Below are 19,158 nucleotides of genomic sequence, written 5' to 3'. Positions count from 1 at the left end.
ATGAAATCATATTAAGGTGGAGGACTAGAAGTCACCAGGAGTGGGTTTGAGGGGAAAGGATCATGCGACGGGTAAGCTTTTTCAAATAGCCATTTATTTTAATCCCAAAGGTCATGTTTACATACTGTAAACAATTCAAGCATTATAGAAGTAGAGTAAAACCTCCCTCAAATCTCATCCTTCACAGATAACCATCATTAAACATTTTTGTAGATCTTTCTGTGTATAAAAGCACATATATATCTATACATGTATATACACACATGTGTATATGTTTGTTGTTTTTGCTGTTGTTATTTTTTATAATGTCATCAGACTTGACATTCTGTGCATCTTTCTAACATCTTGCAGTTTCGGAGATATAGCTCTGTCTCCATCTTAATGTTTGCTTGGCTTAGCAAGTCCTGTGTATAACTAACTATTTCACAATGTTAATATTCAAGTATTTTTGAACTAGTACTTTTCACAAATTGAGATTTTTCAAAGAGTAATCATAGGTTATCTAGAATTTATCTAAAATTAAACCTAACCCCCAAATGTGAGAAGTATGAGGATTCTGTATAAAATTACAGACTTTAGAAAAAAATGAAACAGCATCACAAACATTGATCAACAACTAGAAGTGCAATTAAACTTTTTTTTTTTTTTGGCCACACTGCACGGCATGCGGAATCTCAGTTCCCCCACCAGGGATCGAACATGTACCCCTTGCAGTAGAAGTGTGGAGTCTTAACCACTGGACTGCCAGGAAGTCCCTAAACTATTTTTTTTTTTTTTTTTTTTTTTGCGGTACACAGGCCTCTCACTGTTGTGGCCTCTCCCGTTGCGGAGCACAGGCTCCAGACGTGCAGGCTCAGCGGCCATGGCTCACGGGCCTAGCTGCTCCGTGGCATGTGGGATCTTCCTGGACCGGGGCACGAACCCGTGTCCCCTGCATCGGCAGGCAGACTCTCAACCACTGCGCCACCAGGGAAGCCCCCTAAACTATTTTTTAATTATACAAACTTACCATATCTATAAAAAGTCTGGTGAGGAGAGAAATGTAGTAACTCTAGAATATCATTATCTCATTATTTTCCAGTGACAGCTTAATATAACTGATTTATGTGATTCTAAAATTCAATTTTGTGTATAATTGAAATAGTGTTTATAACCAGTTATGTATTTATAACTGAAATCATTAATAATAGAAATTATGCATCTATAACTAGAACAAGTAACATTTAGAAGTCAGAAAAAATTAAATATAGAATTTGTAATATTAAAGAAGTAACTATGAATGTAATATGCATATCCTTTTATATTTTCAGATACTGATAACAATATTATTAAATATTGTGAAGTGAGTTCATAATATGTAAGAATATTCAAGAAGTAAGATAATATACAAAATCACTAGTGTATTTCCCCTAAAATCATTTCCAAAAACCTAAAAGATAAAAGGCTGATCTTGTTAAAGGAAATAATGGGTCAGTAACTCTCTTTAACAATTAAAATTGCTAGTAAATTGGAGAGAATATGATGATATTCAAGGGAAAAACTGGACTTCAGCTTTGAGGAAAAATCAAGCAAGATGAAAATGGAAATGGAAACCCCAGATAAAATTATCTTTCCCTCAAAACACGAAGGCTCTCTCTAATCCACAGCTTAACTCTGCTGCAAGTAATTCCAAGCCTTTGTCTCCATTAATGCCTAGGACAAGGTGAACAGTAGTAACAAATCAAACTAATGCAGTCAGGCTAATACCTGGAGCGTCTCTATTATCTGTCGACTGCCTAAATAAGGTTATTTGGTCTCCCGTAATGGCATTTGTCTCTTGTGAAGCCAGCCAGACAAAGCCCGTCACTAACGAGTGCTGGTGGAAACAATGGCTGTGTGTGCTGGTGGTCAACTTTTGAGTTAATCAGTGTTAATAGCCGCTTTCACCCCCTGCATCTTGTCACACATTTATGTGAGTGGCATAAATCCCCCATTACCAAACCCAACACACACCATCAACCTGGGCCTTATGCTTACTTCTAGTCTGTTTGCTGTATGCAAGTCCATTTATTGATACTTGACGTGGAACCCAAATCAAAGTACGACAAATAGTGACTTGCTATCTCCATTTCACTGAGCCCCATAGGACTAAAAGGCCCTCCATGTGCCTTTGGCTAAATTTAATGTTCATCTTGACTGTTCTGTCTCCTGCTGGGGCACCAACCACAGCAGCAGAGCAGCCAAGGCAGCTCTTGGTGGCTCCCACACTCTATATTCCATTAGACTCACCTTTTCCATTTTCCTCCCTCCTATTCTCTTGTTTTCCACCCTTTTCCTTTTTTGCCTGCTAATGCCTTGGTAAGCTTGTTGGTGTCAACAGGCTTTACTGCCTCCAGCAAATGAACTTTCAGCCTAAAAACTTTATTGCTTACCTTCAGTCTAGTAAAGAGTCACCAACATGTAGGAACTTAGAGTTTGTTCTCTTCCTCCAGGCTTCCATGGGTGGCCTAGTGGGCTATCTTCTTTATTTAGCATTTTATGGCTGGGTGATTTCAGTGAAATAAATGATACCATAGTTTATGTCCTATTTACCACATTGTAAGCTTGAAAAACTATGCACCTATTATATTTAGTGTTGGTCAGGAAATTGCATAACAATTTGTCGTTTTTATGAGGCCCAACCACTTTGATGGTTATTTATGGATTTGTGTTGTGCCACCAGCACTGCTCTTCCTTGATCTCTCTAGTTCAGTCAAGTCAGTCAATCAAAACATACTCATTGGAGGCAGCCTAGCCCTGTAGTCAAAAATCGGGCTATTGTCTGGTCACCTGGCTTCAAACCCCAGCAGCTATTTGACTTTGGGCCAGTTACTCAATCTCTTTAAGCCTCAGTTTCCTCATCTATAAAATGGGGATAATAATGGGACCTATTTCATAGAATCATTGGGGGAATTAAGTGAGTTAATAGATAAGACTTAGACTAATGCCTGGCACATATAAAACACTCAGTAAATGTTAGCTCTTGTTATAATAATGTGCTAGAGATAATGTGCTAGGGAATATAGAAGTAAAGGCAGTGGTCTAGAACAGTGTTTTCATGTCTGGAACAATGTACGGCACATATTAGGTTCCAAATCAATAGTCATAGAGCAAATGAAAACAGTTCTTGGTCTCCAGGAACTCACCATATGGTGGAGAGAAAACCTATTCAACGGTTATTTAACAAATATTTATTCAGTGTCTGCTGTGAGCCAGTCACTGTGTGAGGCTTTAGGGAAGGAGTCGTGAACAAGTCAAACAAGGTCTCTGCTGTTTTAGAACTTAGCATACCCAGTGCCCAGCACAGTCAAGGCAAGTAGTTGGCCCACGATAGATGGTGAATGAGTGAATGAATGAATGACACAGAAAAAACATAGGGAAGTATATAATTAGGGACTAAATTAACATGTGTAGATGGTTAGGACTACTGTAGACTATAGGAGGGGAAGGATCAGAGAGATGTGTAAAGATCAATCCTCAACTTGTTGCCCCTACTTGAATGCATCTGGGAAAAGGCTAAGGCTTAATGTGGGAAGGAGCTGGGTGTTGGTGGAAGGGTGAGGGAACAATACATGAGAAGACTCAAAACCTGGACAGCATGAACAGTGGCTTCCTTAGGGTAGCAGGTGCCTATTGGCAGGGCCAAATTCATGGCTGTGGAACCCACGCAGTTACACAGGGCCCTGTGCTCAGAAGGGCCCTGCATTTGGTTTCATGCTCTGCTGTTGCCATTTTGAAATTCTTAAGTTTTTGACCAAGAGGTGCCACATTTGCGTTTTGCACTGAGCCCCTAAAACTCTGTAGCCAGTCCTCCCTGTTGGAGGTAGATACAGGAAAAGGCCAAGGAAGTAAAATTTGATATGGTGGTAAATAGCCACATTTGGCTATTGAACTAGTGTTGCAGCATGGCTTAGGAAGATAGAAGCAGGACGCAGGGAGAAGAAAAAGGCTGGATTGAGGGGATCAACCTATCTGCAGTTGAAGTATGTGCTTTTGAAGTTGTTGAGGGCCTGGATGAGGGTGGGGTGGTGAAGATGGAAAGAAAAGGGGAGATTATAGAGAGAAGGGAACTTCGGCAGGTTTTGAAAACTAAGTATGTGGGAAAAGGAGAGAAGAGTGAATTAAAAGTGCTGCAAGCTTTGGGACGTTTGAAGATTGCTAAATATGCAAGAACTGGATCATATTTAGCCCACAACTTACACACTCAGGCAGCAAACTTTACTTACCCATTTTTACTTCTGATGTTATCATGAGAAAAATGTTTTCTTAGCAATTTGCAAAGTAATCCCTGCAAATAATTTTGCAAGTAATTATCATCCTACGAGTAATAACAGTAACTCTGCTGACAAATTTTTCTCATGATCTACAATTCTTTGATTGCTGTGTGGTTTTCCCACTGTGCTCTAGCTTTCCAAGAGGGTACCAAAGCTTTAAAACATTTGAAAATCATTCTTACTAGGAGGTGAACAATAGAGAAAAATGTTAGAAGTATTTTAACAAGGCAAAAAATTCCTGCAAAATTAAATGAGATCCAAAATGGCTGTGTGTGTGTGTGTGTGTGTGTGTGTGTGTGTGTGTGTGTGTGTTAGATATAATATGCATGGAAATTGAAATTTAGGGAAAATTTTACTTTTTTGATGAGTTATCTCAAAAATTCAAACTGTATTCAGAAAATTAATAACAAAGCTTTTAAGTACCTTTAAAGATGACATTGCTTCTTTGCACTATTACTACAAAAATGAAAATCTTTTAATTATTGCTTGTTTTACCTCATCCTAACATTGAGTAGAGTAACTTTTTTTAACTTTAGCTAATTTCATAGATTAATATTGGTTTCTCGTTATTTTAACTTGATTTTTTGAGGTTTAACTTTTTGTATGTAAACTGATATCTTGTATTTTCTCACTTGGTCAATCCTACTTCACCTATATCTTTTCTAGCAGTCTGTGGTATGTTGAATCATTGTTCACAATTCTTCATGCCCTCCATATTTTAAAATTATTCGTCCATATTCTTTGCCATGTGGCCTCCCAGTGCCACTCATTATTGAGAGCACAGTATATTTTCCCATCCCATTGATGTTGGGTTTGGTCATGTGATTTTCTTTAGCCATTGGAATGTAGAGAGAAGTGATACTATCCCAGTTCTAGGATGAGGCTTCAAGAGACAGTATATCTTTCTCCTCGCCTACTTGCCTTCTGCTATTGCTAAGACAGGAACATACCCAAAGTAGCAGCTACCCCTTTAGGCTGGGCTCCAAATTGAGAGTCGTGAAGCAGACCTGAACCCAACCTGCAATCTGCAACCAAGCTCAGCCAACCCGCCTACATTCTCCCCAGTCCCAGACCTGTGAGAGAGTTTTCAACCACCGAGTATGAGGACTTATAAAAACAGCATTACTGTACTAGTACAGAGTCTGATAGCTTTTCTTGTTGATTTTTAGCAGCTAGTTATATAGTAAACATTTGATTACCATATTTTAACTCATAACTTCTTAACATTTGCCCTTTTTGCAGATAGAAATTTAAATTTTTTAGACAAATATCAGTCTTTTCCTTTATGATTTTTCCCACTGCTTTATCTGACACCTTCCCATTCCTGTGATCACCTAGTGTTCTTTTCATTTATTAAGTTATTTCGATGGTTTTTAGATCTGTTATTTTTTTTTAGTCCATCATATCTTTTTGCATAATGAATAGAATGACTAGAACAAGCCTCCTCACCAAAGTCATAAAGGTGAAAGATGATGATACTAATAATATAAACAATAATTAATACCACCATTTATTAGGTGCCCGCTACAAACTAAGCAGTATGGTATTTCACATGAATTATCTCATTTAATTTTCATAACAGCTCTGCAAGGTAGATATAGTCAACCCACTTCAAAAATAAGGAAACCTAACCCAGATATTTTTATTGTGGTTTATTATCCTCATTTTACAGATGAGCAAACTGAGGGATACCGAAAGACTAAATAACTTTCAGGGCCACACAGCTAGCAAGTGGCTTAGCCAGGATTCAGGCAGGGCAAGTTCTGTCCATCTCCAGAGTTGCCTCCCCACACTAAGCCTTCCAGCAGACATAGTCACAGTCAGATGTCAATACCTAGAAAAATACACTGAAATTTTATTTTCTTCCATTCTTTTTTTGGGGGGGTGGCAGTATGAAATATGAGTGTTTGATAGCTAAGGTAATCAACATCTCTTAAGTTCCAAGAATCCCTTAGAAATAATACATTCTCCAAATATAAGTGGTATTTTGGCTAGAGAATAGGTACATCCTTGTGTGTATAAATATTAAACCTTACAATTTAGATTTAACAAAATCACTAGGTTAAAGTCCTTTTCCCCTAAAATAGCAATAAGAAATTTGTAGAAGGAATCCAGATCTACTCATTCATATAGAAGATGCCAGTATTCCACTTACAAAAACCATGCTAATAGACTTTTAAAAACTAGAATATCGGGAAAAAAAGAAGCAAGTTACCGAATATGTATATTATAACATTATTTCTGTAAAAAAAAAAGAAAGTAAACTAAAATAAATCTGAGTGTGTTTAAATGCTGGGACAAGATCTGAAAAGAGATATAATAAGTTGTTGAAGCTATAACAAGTGGTTACTAAGGGGAGGGTCGGGCGCGGGGGTTACTTTTTACTCCTTTATGCGTCTGTGTGTTGTAGGATAAGGACTAGGAGTAGGGGCTCTGAAAGGGATTCGGTTAAAAGCACCACCAGAAAGAGAAAGTCTAGAAAATGCAAATCAAAACCACAATGAAATACCACTTCATACCCATGAGGATAGACATAATTTTTTAAAAAGGTAGATAATAACAAGTATTAGCAAGGATATAGAGAAATGAGAGCCTAAGACATTGCTGGTGGAAATGTAAAATGGAGCAGCAACTTTGGTTATCATTTGTCTGTTCCTCAAAAAGTTAAATGTAGAATTACCATATGACTCATCAGTTTTACTCATTGGTATATACTCAAGAAAACTGAAAACATATGTCCACACAAAAACTTATACATGAATAATCATAGCAACATTATTCATAGTAGCTAAAAAGTGGAAACCACCCAAATGACAATCAACAGATAAATGGATAAACAAAATGCGGTATAGTCATACAATGGACTATTATTCAGCCATAAAAAGGAATGAAGTATTCATACATTCTACAACTTTGAAAACATTATCCTAAGTAAAAGAAGTAAAATACAAAAGGCCACATATTGTTATGATACCATTTATATGAAATGTCCAGAATAGGCAAAACCATGGAGACAGAAAGTAGGTTAGTAGTTGCTAGGGGCTGGAAACAGGGATAGGGAATGACTGCTAATGGGTATGGATTTTTTTTTTTTTTTTTACATCTTTATTGGAGTATAATTGCTTTACAATGGTGTGTTAGTTTCTGCTTTATAACAAAGTGAATCAGTTATACATATACATATGTTCCCATATCTCTTCCCTCTTGCCTCTCCCTCCCTCCAACCCTCCCTATCCCACCCCTCCAGGTGGTCACAAAGCGCCGACCTGATCTCCCTGTGCTATGCGGCTGCTTCCCACTAGCTATCTATTTTACGTTTTGTAGTGTATATATGTCCATGCCACTCTCTTGCTTTGTCCCAGCTTACCCTTCCTCCTCCCCGTATTCTCAAGTCCATTCTCTAGTAGGTCTGTGTCTTTATTCCTGTCTTAGCCCTAGGTTCTTCATGACATTTCTTTTTCTTAAATTCCATATATATGTGTTAGCATATGATATTTGTCATTCTCTTTCTGATTTATTTCACTCTGTATGACAGACTCTAGGTCCATCCACCTCATTACAAATAGCTCAATTTCATTTCTTTTTATGGCTGAGTAATATTCCATTGTATATATGTGCCATTTATCCATTCATCCGATAATGGACACTTAGGTTGTTTCCATCTCTGGGCTATTGTAAATAGAGCTGCAATGAACATTTTGGTACATGACTCTATTTGAATTATGGTTTTCTCAGGGTATATGCCCAGTAGTGGGATTCCTGGGTCATATGGTAGTTCTATTTGTAGATTTATAAGGAAACTCCATACTGTTCTCCATAGTGGCTCTACCAGTTCACATTCCCACCAGCAGTGCAAGAGTGTTCCCTTTTCTCCACACCCTCTCCAGCATTTATTGTTTCTAGATTTTTTTTTTTTTTTTTGGTGGTACGCGGGCCTCTCAGTGTTGTGGCCTCTCCCGTTGCGGAGCACAGGCTCCGGACGCACAGGCTCAGTGGCCATGGCTCACGGGCCCAGCTGCTCCGTGGCATGTGGGATCTTCCCAGACCGGGGCACAAACCTGTGTCCCCTGCATTGGCAGGCGGACTCTTAACCACTGTGCCACCAGGGAAGCCCTGTTTCTAGATTTTTTGATGATGACCATTCTGACTGGTGTGAGATGATATCTCATTGTAGTTTTGATTTGCATTTCTCTAATGATTAAGGATGTTGAGCATTCTTTCATGTGTTTGTTGGCAGTCTGTATATCTTCTTCAGAGAAATGTCTATTTAGGTCTTCTGCCCATTTTTGGTTTTTTTTTTTTTTTTTTTTTTTTGCGGTACGTGGGCCTCTCACTGTTGTGGCCTCTCCCATTGCGGAGCACAGGCTCCAGACGTACAGGCTCAGTGGCCATGGCTTACGGGACTAGTGGCTCCGCGGCATGTGGGATCTTCCCAGACCGGGGCACTAACCTGTGTCCCCTGCATCGGCAGGCAGATTCTCAACCACTGCGGCACCAGGGAAGCCCTTCTGCCCATTTTTGGATTGGGTTGTTTATTTTTTTTGTTACTGAGCTGCATGAGCTGCTTATAAATTTTGGAGATAAATCCTTTCTCAGTTGCTTCATTTGCAAATATTTTCTCCCATTCTGAGGGTTGTCTTTTGGTCTTGTTTATGGGTTCCTTTGCTGTGCAGAAGCGTTGAAATTTCATTAGGTCCCATTTGTTTATTTTTGTTTTTATTTCCATCTCTCTAGGAGGTGGGTCAAAAATAATCTTGCTGTGATTTATGTCATAGAGTGTTCTGCCTATGTTTTCCTCTAAGAGTTTGATAGTTTCTGGCCTTACATTTAGGTCTTTAATCCATTTTGAGCTTATTTTTGTGTATGGTGTTAGGGAGTGTCCTAATTTCATTCTTTTACATGTACCTGTCCAGTTTTCCCAGCACCACTTATTGAAGAGGCTGTCCTTTCTCCACTGTACATTTCTGCCTCCTTTATCAAAGATAAGGTGACCATATGTGCGTGGGTTTATCTCTGGGCTTTCTATCCTGTTCCATTGATCTATCTTTCTGTTTTTGTGCCAGTACCATACTGTCTTGATTACTGTAGCTTTGTAATATAGTCTGAAGTCAGGGAGCCTGATTACTCCAGCTCTGTTTTTCGTTCTCAAGATTGCTTTGGCTATTCGGGGTCTTTTGTGTTTCCATACAAATTGTGAAATTTTTTGTTCTAGTTCTGTGAAAAATGCCAGTGGTAGTTTGATAGGGATTGCATTGAATATGTAGATTGCTTTGGGTAGTAGAGTCATTTTCACAGTGTTGATTCTTCCAATCCAAGAACATGGTATATCTCTCCATCTATTTGTATCATCTTTAATTTCTTTCATCAATGTCATATAATTTTCTGCATACAGGTCTTTTGTCTCCTTAGCTAGGTTTATTTCTAGATATTTTATTGTTTTTGTTGCAATGGTAAATGGGAGTGCTTTCTTGATTTCACTTTCAGATTTTTCATCATTAGTGTGTAGGAATGCAAGAGATTTCTGTGCATTAATTTTGTATCCTGCTACTTTACCAAATTTATTGATTAGCTCTAGTAGTTTTCTGGTAGCATCTTTTGGATTCTCTATGTATAGTATCATGTCATCTGCAAATAGTGACAGCTTTACTTTTTCTTTTCCAATTTGGATTCCTTTTATTTCCTTTTCTTCTCTGATTGCTGTGGCTAGGACTTCCAAAACTATGTTGAATAATAGTGGTGAGAGTGGGCAACCTTGTCTTGTTCCTGATCTTAGTGGAAATGCTTTCAGTTTTTCACCATTGAGGGTGATGTTGGCTGTGGGTTTGTCATATATGGCCTTTATTATGTTGAGGAAAGTTCCCTCTATGCCTGCTTTCTGCAGGGTTTTTATGATAAATGGGTGTTGAATTTTGTCAAAAGCTTTCTCTGCATCTACTGAGATGATCATATGGTTTTTCTCCTTCAATTTGTTAATATGGTGTATCACGTTGATTGATTTGCGTATATTGAAGAATCCTTGCATTCCTGGAATAAACCCCACTTGATCATGGTGTATAATCCTTTTAATGTGCTGTTGGATTCTGTTTGCTAGTATTTTGTTGAGAATTTTTGCATCTATGTTCATCAGTGATATTGGCCTGTAGTTTTCTTTCTTTGTGACATCCTTGTCTGGTTTTGGTATCAGGGTGATGGTGGCCTCGTAGAATGAGTTTGGGAGTGTTCCTCCCTCTGCTATATTTTGGAAGAGTTTGAAAAGGATGGGTGTTAGCTCTTCTCTAAATGTTTGATAGAATTTGCCTGTGAAGTCATCTGGTCCTGGGCTTTTGTTTGTTGGAAGATTTTTAATCACAGTTTCAATTTCAGTGCTTGTGATTGGTCTGTGCATATTTTCTATTTCTTCCTGATTCAGTCTTGGCACGTTGTGCATTTCTAAGAATTTGTCCATTTCTTCCAGGTTGTCCATTTTTTTGGCATAGAGTTGCTTGTAGTAATCTCTCATGATCTTTTGTATTTCTGCAGTGTCAGTTGTTACTTCTCCTTTTTCATTTCTAATTCTATTGATTTGAGTCTTCTCCCTTTTTTTCTTGATGAGTCTGGCTAATGGTTTATCAATTTTGTTTATCTTCTCAAAGAACCAGCTTTTCGTTTTATTGATCTTTACTATAGTTTCCTTCATTTCTTTTTCATTTATTTCTGATCTGATTTTTATGATTTCTTTCCTTCTGCTAACTTTGGGGGGTTTTTGTTCTTCTTTCTCTAATTGCTTTAGGTTCAAGGTTAGGTTGCTTATTCGAGATGTTTCCTGTTTCTTAAGGTAGGATTGTATTGCCATAAACTTCCCTCTTAGAACTACTTTTGCTACATCCCATAGGTTTTGTGTCATCGTGTCTCCATTGTCATTTGTTTATAGGTATTTTTTTATTTCCTCTTTGATTTCTTCAGTGATCACTTCATTATCACTGTATTGTAGTGTATTTTTTAGCTTCCATGTGTTTGTATTTTTTACAGATCTTTTCCTGTAATTGATATCTAGTCTCATAGCGTTGTGGTCAGAAAAGATACCTGATACAATTTCAATTTTTCTTAAATTTACCAAGGCTTGATTTGTGACCCAAGATATGATCTATCCTGGAGAATGTTCCATGAGCATTTGAGAAAAATGTGTATTCTGTTGTTTTTGGATGGAGTGTCCTATAAATACCAATTAAGTCCATCTTGTTTAATGTATCATTTAAAGCTTGTGTTTCCTTATTTATTTTCATTTTGGATGATCTGTCCATTGGTGAAAGTGGGGTGTTAAAGTCCCCTACTATGAATGTGTTACTGTTGATTTCCCCTTTCATGGCTGTTAGTATTTGCCTTATGTATTGAGGTGGTCCTATGTTGGGTGCATAAATATTTACAATTGTTATATCTTCTTCTTGGATCGATCCCTTGATCATTATGTAGTGTCCTTCTTTGTCTCTTCTAATAGTCTTTATTTTAAAGTCTGTTTTGTCTGATATGAGAATTGCTACTCCAGCTTTCTTTTGGTTTCCATTTGCATGGAATATCTTTTTCCATCCCCTTACTTTCAGTCTGTATGTGTCTCTAGGTCTGAAGTGGGTCTCTTGTAGACAGCATATATATGGGTCTTGTTTTTGTATCCATTCAGCCAATCTGTGTCTTTTGGTGGGAGCATTTAGTCCATTTACATTTAAGGTAATTATCGATATGTATGTTCCTATTCCCATTTTCTTAATTGTTTTGGGTTCGTTATTGTAGGTCTTTTCCTTCTCTCGTGTTTCTTGCCTAGAGAAGTTCCTTTAGCAGTTGTTGTAAAGCTGGTTTGGTGGTGCTGAACTCTCTCAGCTTTTGCTTGTCTGTAAAGGTTTTAATTTCTCCATCAAATCTGAATGAGATCCTTGCTGGGTAGAGTAATCTTGGTTGCAGGTTTTTCTCCTTCATCACTTTAAATATGTCCTGCCAGTCCCTTCTGGCTTGCAGAGTTTCTGCTGAAAGATCAGCTGTTAACCTTATGGGGATTCCCTTGTGTGTTATTTGTTGTTTTTCCCTTGCTGCTTTTAATATGTTTTCTTTGTATCTAATTTTTGACAGTTTGATTAATATGTGTCTTGGCGTATTTCTCCTTGGATTTATCCTGTATGGGACTCTCTGTGCTTCCTGGACTTGACTAACTATTTCCTTTCCCATATTAGGGAAGTTTTCAACTATAATCTCTTCAAATATTTTCTCAGTCCCTTTCTTTTTCTCTTCTTCTTCTGGAACCCCTATAATTCGAACGTTGGTGCGTTTAATGTCACAGAGGTCTCTGAGACTGTCCTCAGTTCTTTTCATTCTTTTTTCTTTATTCTGCTCTGCAGTAGTTATTTCCACTATTTTATCTTCCAGGTCACTTATCCGTTCTTCTGCCTCAGTTATTCTGCTATTGATCCCATCTAAAGTATTTTTCATTTCATTTATTGTGTTGTTCATCATTGCTTGTTTCATCTTTAGTTCTTCTAGGTCCTTGTAAAATGTTTCTTGCATTTTGTCTATTCTATTTCCAAGATTTTGGATCATCTTTACTATCATTATTCTGAATTCTTTTTCAGGTAGACTGCCTATTTCCTCTTCATTTGTTAGGTCTGTTGGGTTTTTATCTTGCTCCTTCATCTGCTGTGTGTTTTTCTGTCTTTTCTTTTTGCGTATCTTACTATGTTTGGGGTCTCCTTTTTGCAGGCTGCAGGTTTGTAATTCCTGTTGTTTTGGTGTCTATCCTCAGTGGCTAAAGTTGGTTCAGTGGTGGAGGGGACTAGTGCCTGTGTTCTGGTGGATGAGGCTGGATCTTGTCTTTCTGGTGGGCAGGTCCGTGTCTGGTGGTGTGTTTTGGGGTGGCTGTGGACTTATTATGATTTTAGGCACCCTCACTGCCAATGGGTGGGGTTGTGTTCCTGTCTTGCTAGTTGTTTGGCATAGGGTGTCCAGCACTGTAGCTTGCTGGTCGTTGAGTGAAGCTGGGTCCTGGTGTTGAGATGGAGATCTTTGGGAGATTTTCGCCGTTTGATATTATGTGGAGCTGGGAGGTCTCTTGTGGACCAGTGTCCTGAAGTTGGTTCTCCCACCTCAGAGGCACAGCACTGACTCCTGGCTGCAGCACCAAGAACGTGCTAGTGTTGGAGGGTCTCCTGAAGAGGCAGGGGTTGGCTGTGTCTCACCGTGAGGACAAGGACACTGGCAGCAGAAGTTCTGGGAAGCACTCCCCAGTGTGAGCCCTCCCGGAGTCTCGGGTATGGGGTTTTTTGAGGAGTGATGAAAATGTTTTCAAATTAGATGTGCTAATGATTGCATAACCTTGTGAATATACTTTAAAAAACCACTGAATTGTATACTTTTTTTTTTGAATTGTATACTTTTAAAGAATGAATTTTATGATATGTGAATTATATCAAATTTAAAGAGAAAGTCCATCTTTTTAAATTATCTCAAATTTTAAAAGTAAAGGAAAAAGAGTCTTGGTAAATAAAAGAACTGATTACAGGGAAGGGACTAAAAAGTGTGCATGAGCAGCCTTTGGAAAGACAGTGCTTTGGGGGAGAAAAGGGTAAAAAGGAGGGGAGAGGAGATTGTATGGGGAAAAGGAACAGGAGGGAGAAACTTAGGATTCTACAAGACAAAAGAAAAACAAGAATATCTATGTTAATGTATGATAATGAACCTATATATAAGAATCAATGGAGGGCTTCCCTGGTGGCACAGTGGTTGAGATTCCACCTGGCAATGCAGGAGACACGGGTTCGAGCCCTGGTCCAGGAAGATCCCACATGCCACGGAGCATCTAAGCCCCTGCGCCACAGCTACTGAGCCTGCGCTCTACAGCTGGCGAGCCACAACTACTGAGCCCGTGTGCCACAACTACTGAAGACCGCACCCCTAGAGCCTGTGCTCCACAGCAAGAGAAGCCACCACAATGAGAAGCCTGTGCACCGCAATGAAGAGTAGCCCCTGCTCGCTGCAACCAGAGAAAGCCCATGTGCAACAGCAAAGACCCAATGCAGCCAAAAATAAATAAATTAATTAAAAAAAAAGAATCAATGGAAAATATATATAATGCAGTGATGATAGGAAAATTCATATCATATCACTAACCACATATATCAATAAAAATGAAAGAATGCTAGTAAATTATTTTTCAATCTTGAGTCAGAAAAGAATTTCAGAATAAACAACAACAACAATGAAGTCAAGGATGGAAATAATAAAGGTAAGATAAAATCAGAAATTAGTGAGTAGAGAAGAGGAAAATAACGTATCTAAATAAGCCAATGTCCTGACTTTTGGGGTGGGAAAAGTTAACAGAATAGATAAGCCACTCGCTAGCTTAATCAAGAAAGAAGGGAGAAAATGCATATATCCAAAATAAGAAATGATACGGGGAAATAGTAATTTAAACAGAAGAAAAACAATTTTTATATAAATTTATTTATTTATTTAATTTATTTTTGGCTGCTTTGGGTCTTCGTTGCTGCATGCGGGCTTTCTCTAGTTGCGGTGAGCGGTGCCTACTCTTCGTTGCCGTGCACGGGCTTTTCAGTGTGGTGGCTTCTCTAGTGGCGGAGCACAGGCTGTAGGCATGTGGGCTTCAGTAGTTGTGGCACCTGGGCTTAGTTGCTATGCGGCATGTTGGATCTTCCTGGACCAGGGCTCGGACCCGTGTCCCCTGCATTGGCAGGCAGATTCTTAAGCACTGGGCCACCAAGGAAGCCCCAACAGAAGAAAAATTTAAAATCATAAGAATTTATTTGGTAGACCTTTGAGCAATTACATTTAAAAACATGGACAAAATGGTGAATTTCCTTTTAAAAAAAACCCAGAGTTTACCAAATTTGATTCCTTTAGAGATAGAAATCTTAAATGCACCAATTTCTGTAGAAGAAACAGAACATCATTTCACTAAGAAAAACACCGACACCATATGGCTTCACAGGGGAATTCTATTGAACCTTCAAAACCTGGTAGTCCCAATGCTACATAGATTATTGTAAAATATAGCAAATGAAAGAAAATTTCCAAGTTATTTTAATGCAGCGAATACAACATTGATACCTAAATCAAATGAAGTTGATTTTTAAAAGATAATCAAAAAAAAGAAAAGAAAATCACAAAACTATTATCAATTGTGAATATTGATGCAAAAATACTAAATAAAATATTAGCAAACAGTATCCAACACCATGTTAAAAAATAATACAGGGCTTCCCTGGTAGCGCAGTGGTTGAGAGTCCACCTGCCGATGCAGGGGACACGGGTTCGTGCCCCGGTCCGGGAGGATTCCACATGCCGCGGAGCGGCTGGGCCCGTGAGCCATGGACGCTGAGCTTGCACATCCGGAGCCTGTGCTCCGCAACGGGAGAGGCCACAGCAGTGAGAGGCCCGCGTACCGGAAAAAAAAAAAAAAAATACACCATGACCAAGTAGGATTTATTCCAAGAATGCAAGTTTGGTTCAACATTAGGAAATCGAATAATACAATATACCATATTAATAGACCTTAGGAGAAAAATCATATAATTTTTATATCCATTGATCCCCAAAAAAGTCTTTATCAAAATTTTACATCTATTTTTGTTTAAAAAAAAATCACTTATGAAAGTAGAAATTGCTGGGTACTTTCTTAACATAATGTATTTTATTTCACTGGGAAACACTAAGGACATTTCCACAAAGATCAGGAATGAGGCAAGAATATCCCTATCTCTATTACCAGAAATACCAATGAGGTTCTTTATGGAGCTGGAAAGTTAATGTTAAATTTACTATAGAAAAATAAAAATGAACAACAGGAAGGGAAACACCAAAAGAGAAATCTACAACAGCCCAACTGGACTTAAGGACATTGTATTAAAACTGTAATTTTTAAAATATTCTACTGGCACATGAATAGACAAATAAATGTATGGGATAGGATAAAAAATTCACATATAGACCTAAATAAAATCATGGGGGCGAAGATGAACTTTTAAATAAATGGTACTGGGAAAACTGGATAGCCATTTGGAAAGAAATTAAATGAAATTTATGTCTCATATCATACACAAATGGGTTTGAGATCGAAATATTAAATATGAGACCATACAAGTACTAGAAGAAAACATTTTAATTTTTTTGAGGAATCTCCATATTGTTTTCCATAGTGACTGTACAAATTTACATTCCCACCAGCAGTGCACCAGGGTTTCCTTTTCTCCACATCTTCACCAACACTTGTCACTGCTTTTCTTTTTGATAATAGATATTCTCGCAGGTGTGAGGTGGTATGTCACAGTGGTTTTAATTTACATTTCCCTGATGGTTAGTGATGTTGAGCACCTTTTCATGTACCTGTGGCTATCTGTATGTCTTCTTTGGAAAAATGTCTATTCAGTTCCTCTGCCCATTTTTTAATCACATTGTTTGTTTTTTTGCTATTGAGTTGTATGAGTTCTTTATATATTTTGAATATTAACCCCTTATCAGGTATATGATTTACAAATATTTTCTCCCATTCAGTAGGTGGCCTTTTCATTTTGTTGAGGGTTTCCTTTGCTGTGCAGAAGCTTTTTACTTGTATTCTCTCTTGTTTATGTTTGCTTTTGTTGCTTTTGCTTTTGGTGTCAAATCCAAAAAATCATCATCAAGACCAGTGTCAAGGAGCTTACCACCTATGTTTCTTCTAGGAGTTTTATGGTTTCAGTTTTTTGTAACGTTAAACATATATTTATACCATATGACTCAGCTATCCCACTTCTAAGTATTTACCTAAAATACTGTACACAGATATTTATAGAAGTTTTATTCATAATCAGCAAAAACAATCCAGATCTTTCAATGATTAAATAGATAAGCAAACTGTGGTGCATCCATACAATAGGATGCTACTGGGCAGTAAAAAGAAACAAACTATTGGTGCACAGAATGACATGGATGAATCTCAAAGACATCATGCAGAGTGAAAGTAGGTCTCAAAAGGCTATGTGCTCTGTGACTCTATTTATGACAAGACATATTTATGATATGAGGACAAGTAACAACTACAGGGATGGAGAACAGATTAGTGATGGCTAGAATTTGTGGTGGGGAGAGCGTTTGACTAAAAAGGGGCAGCATGAGGGAATTTGGGGCAGTCGTGGCAATGTTCTATCTCTTGACTGTGGTTAAACAGTCTATACATATGTTAAAGCTCATGGAATTATACACCAAAGTTTGTTTACTAAATAGAAAATTTTTTAAAAACTGCACTGAGATAACATTTCTTCCTTGTCAGATTAGCAAAAAATTTAAAGTTTGACACAGCATTCTGTTGGCAAGGCTATGGGAAATAGGCACATTCATATTTTGCTGGAAGGTATGCAAATTACTAGAACTCATATAAAGGGAAATTGGACAACCTCTAAGAAAAAAATATATATGTTTAACATTTGACTCGGCAATGCAACTCCTAGGGATTTACTCTCAAGAAACATTTCCAACAACACAAAAATTCTTATGCGTAAGATTATTCACTGAAGCACTATTTGTAATTGCAAAATATTGGAAGCAACCTAAATGCCCGCACATAGGAGAGTGGTTGAGTAAACCATAATACATGTACACAGTGGAATATTTTGCAGCTGTAAAAAAAGATCAACTATCTCTATGAACTGTTAAGAAGTGATGTCCAGGATACATATTATTAAGTGAACAAAGAAAAATGCTAAAGAGTGTCTATAGTGTGAAAAGAAGAAGAAATAAAAAACCACAGATGTATCTACTTATTTTTGAAAAGAGAAACTCGGGAAGGATAAACCAGGAAATGAGATTGGTTACCTTCAGAGTAGGGGTGGCTGTAGGGGATGGGAGCGTAAGAACAGGGTGGAAGGGGCGGGGGCAGGAGTTAGACTTGCCCGAGTGTACCATTATGTGTGGTTTGACTCTTAGAACTGTATTCATGTTTCACATACTCAAAAATTAAAATCAACAATTTTTTATTGTTGATCAGAGTCCCTTAAATTTGAACGTAAGCAGAAACAACAAACAGTGTTATTTCAGATGAATAACGTAAACATACTGAAGTGGGGAAGGGGTAACTTTTGCACACTGTGTTCTGACTATATCCCCTCAGACTAATGATAACTAATTATAAACAAATACTGAACTCTAGTTAGTACACTTGCTTTTTGTAGTTGTATGGATTAGCAATTCTGAAACGATTTTCTATGCATCATAGGTTTAAGCAAGTAAGTATGTTGAGGACAGTGGGAGCTGGGTTTCTCACTGCTGGGAAGGGAGTTATAAATATGGAAAGGAGGAAGGCTGGAATGAGTTCTGTGGCGTTAGGTTAGAGTCGGAGGCATCAGTGTAGATTCACAGTGTATGAGGGCAGAGCGTTTGGGCGTAAGAGCTGTGACACTCCTCCACAGGAGAACAGCTTCCGAGAGCTGTGAATGGGAGGGTTGTGCCTGGCCTGGTGTTCATAGAAGCACCCACCCTGTAGGATTGTAACATGGCCCATCTACATTCCGAGACTGCCCTTCACTATTGCATAACAAAGACAATTTTCTGCCAAGAGCACATTTTTTATTCAGAGACTTGGAACAATAACGAAAGAAACAAAGGCCTGTGCATGAGTCAGGCCTCTTTCTGTTGCAAGAGAAGAGACTGAGCTCAAACTAATTGAAACAATAAGGGGATTGATTAGCACCTATGGTGGGAAGACTAGGGGTGGATCCAGCTTCAGGTCTGTCTGGATCTAGAGGTTTGTATGATGTCATTAGGACTCTCTCTTTCTCTTTACTGCCCAGGCATTCTCTGCTGGGTGGGCCTGATGGAACTGGAGAGCACAAGGCTCATCTTGGGCCAGGTTAGCAAG

This window comes from Tursiops truncatus, chromosome 10 (assembly GCF_011762595.2).
Source record: "Tursiops truncatus isolate mTurTru1 chromosome 10, mTurTru1.mat.Y, whole genome shotgun sequence".
Lineage (NCBI taxonomy): Eukaryota > Metazoa > Chordata > Mammalia > Artiodactyla > Delphinidae > Tursiops > Tursiops truncatus.
This window is presented reverse-complemented; position numbering follows the sequence as displayed.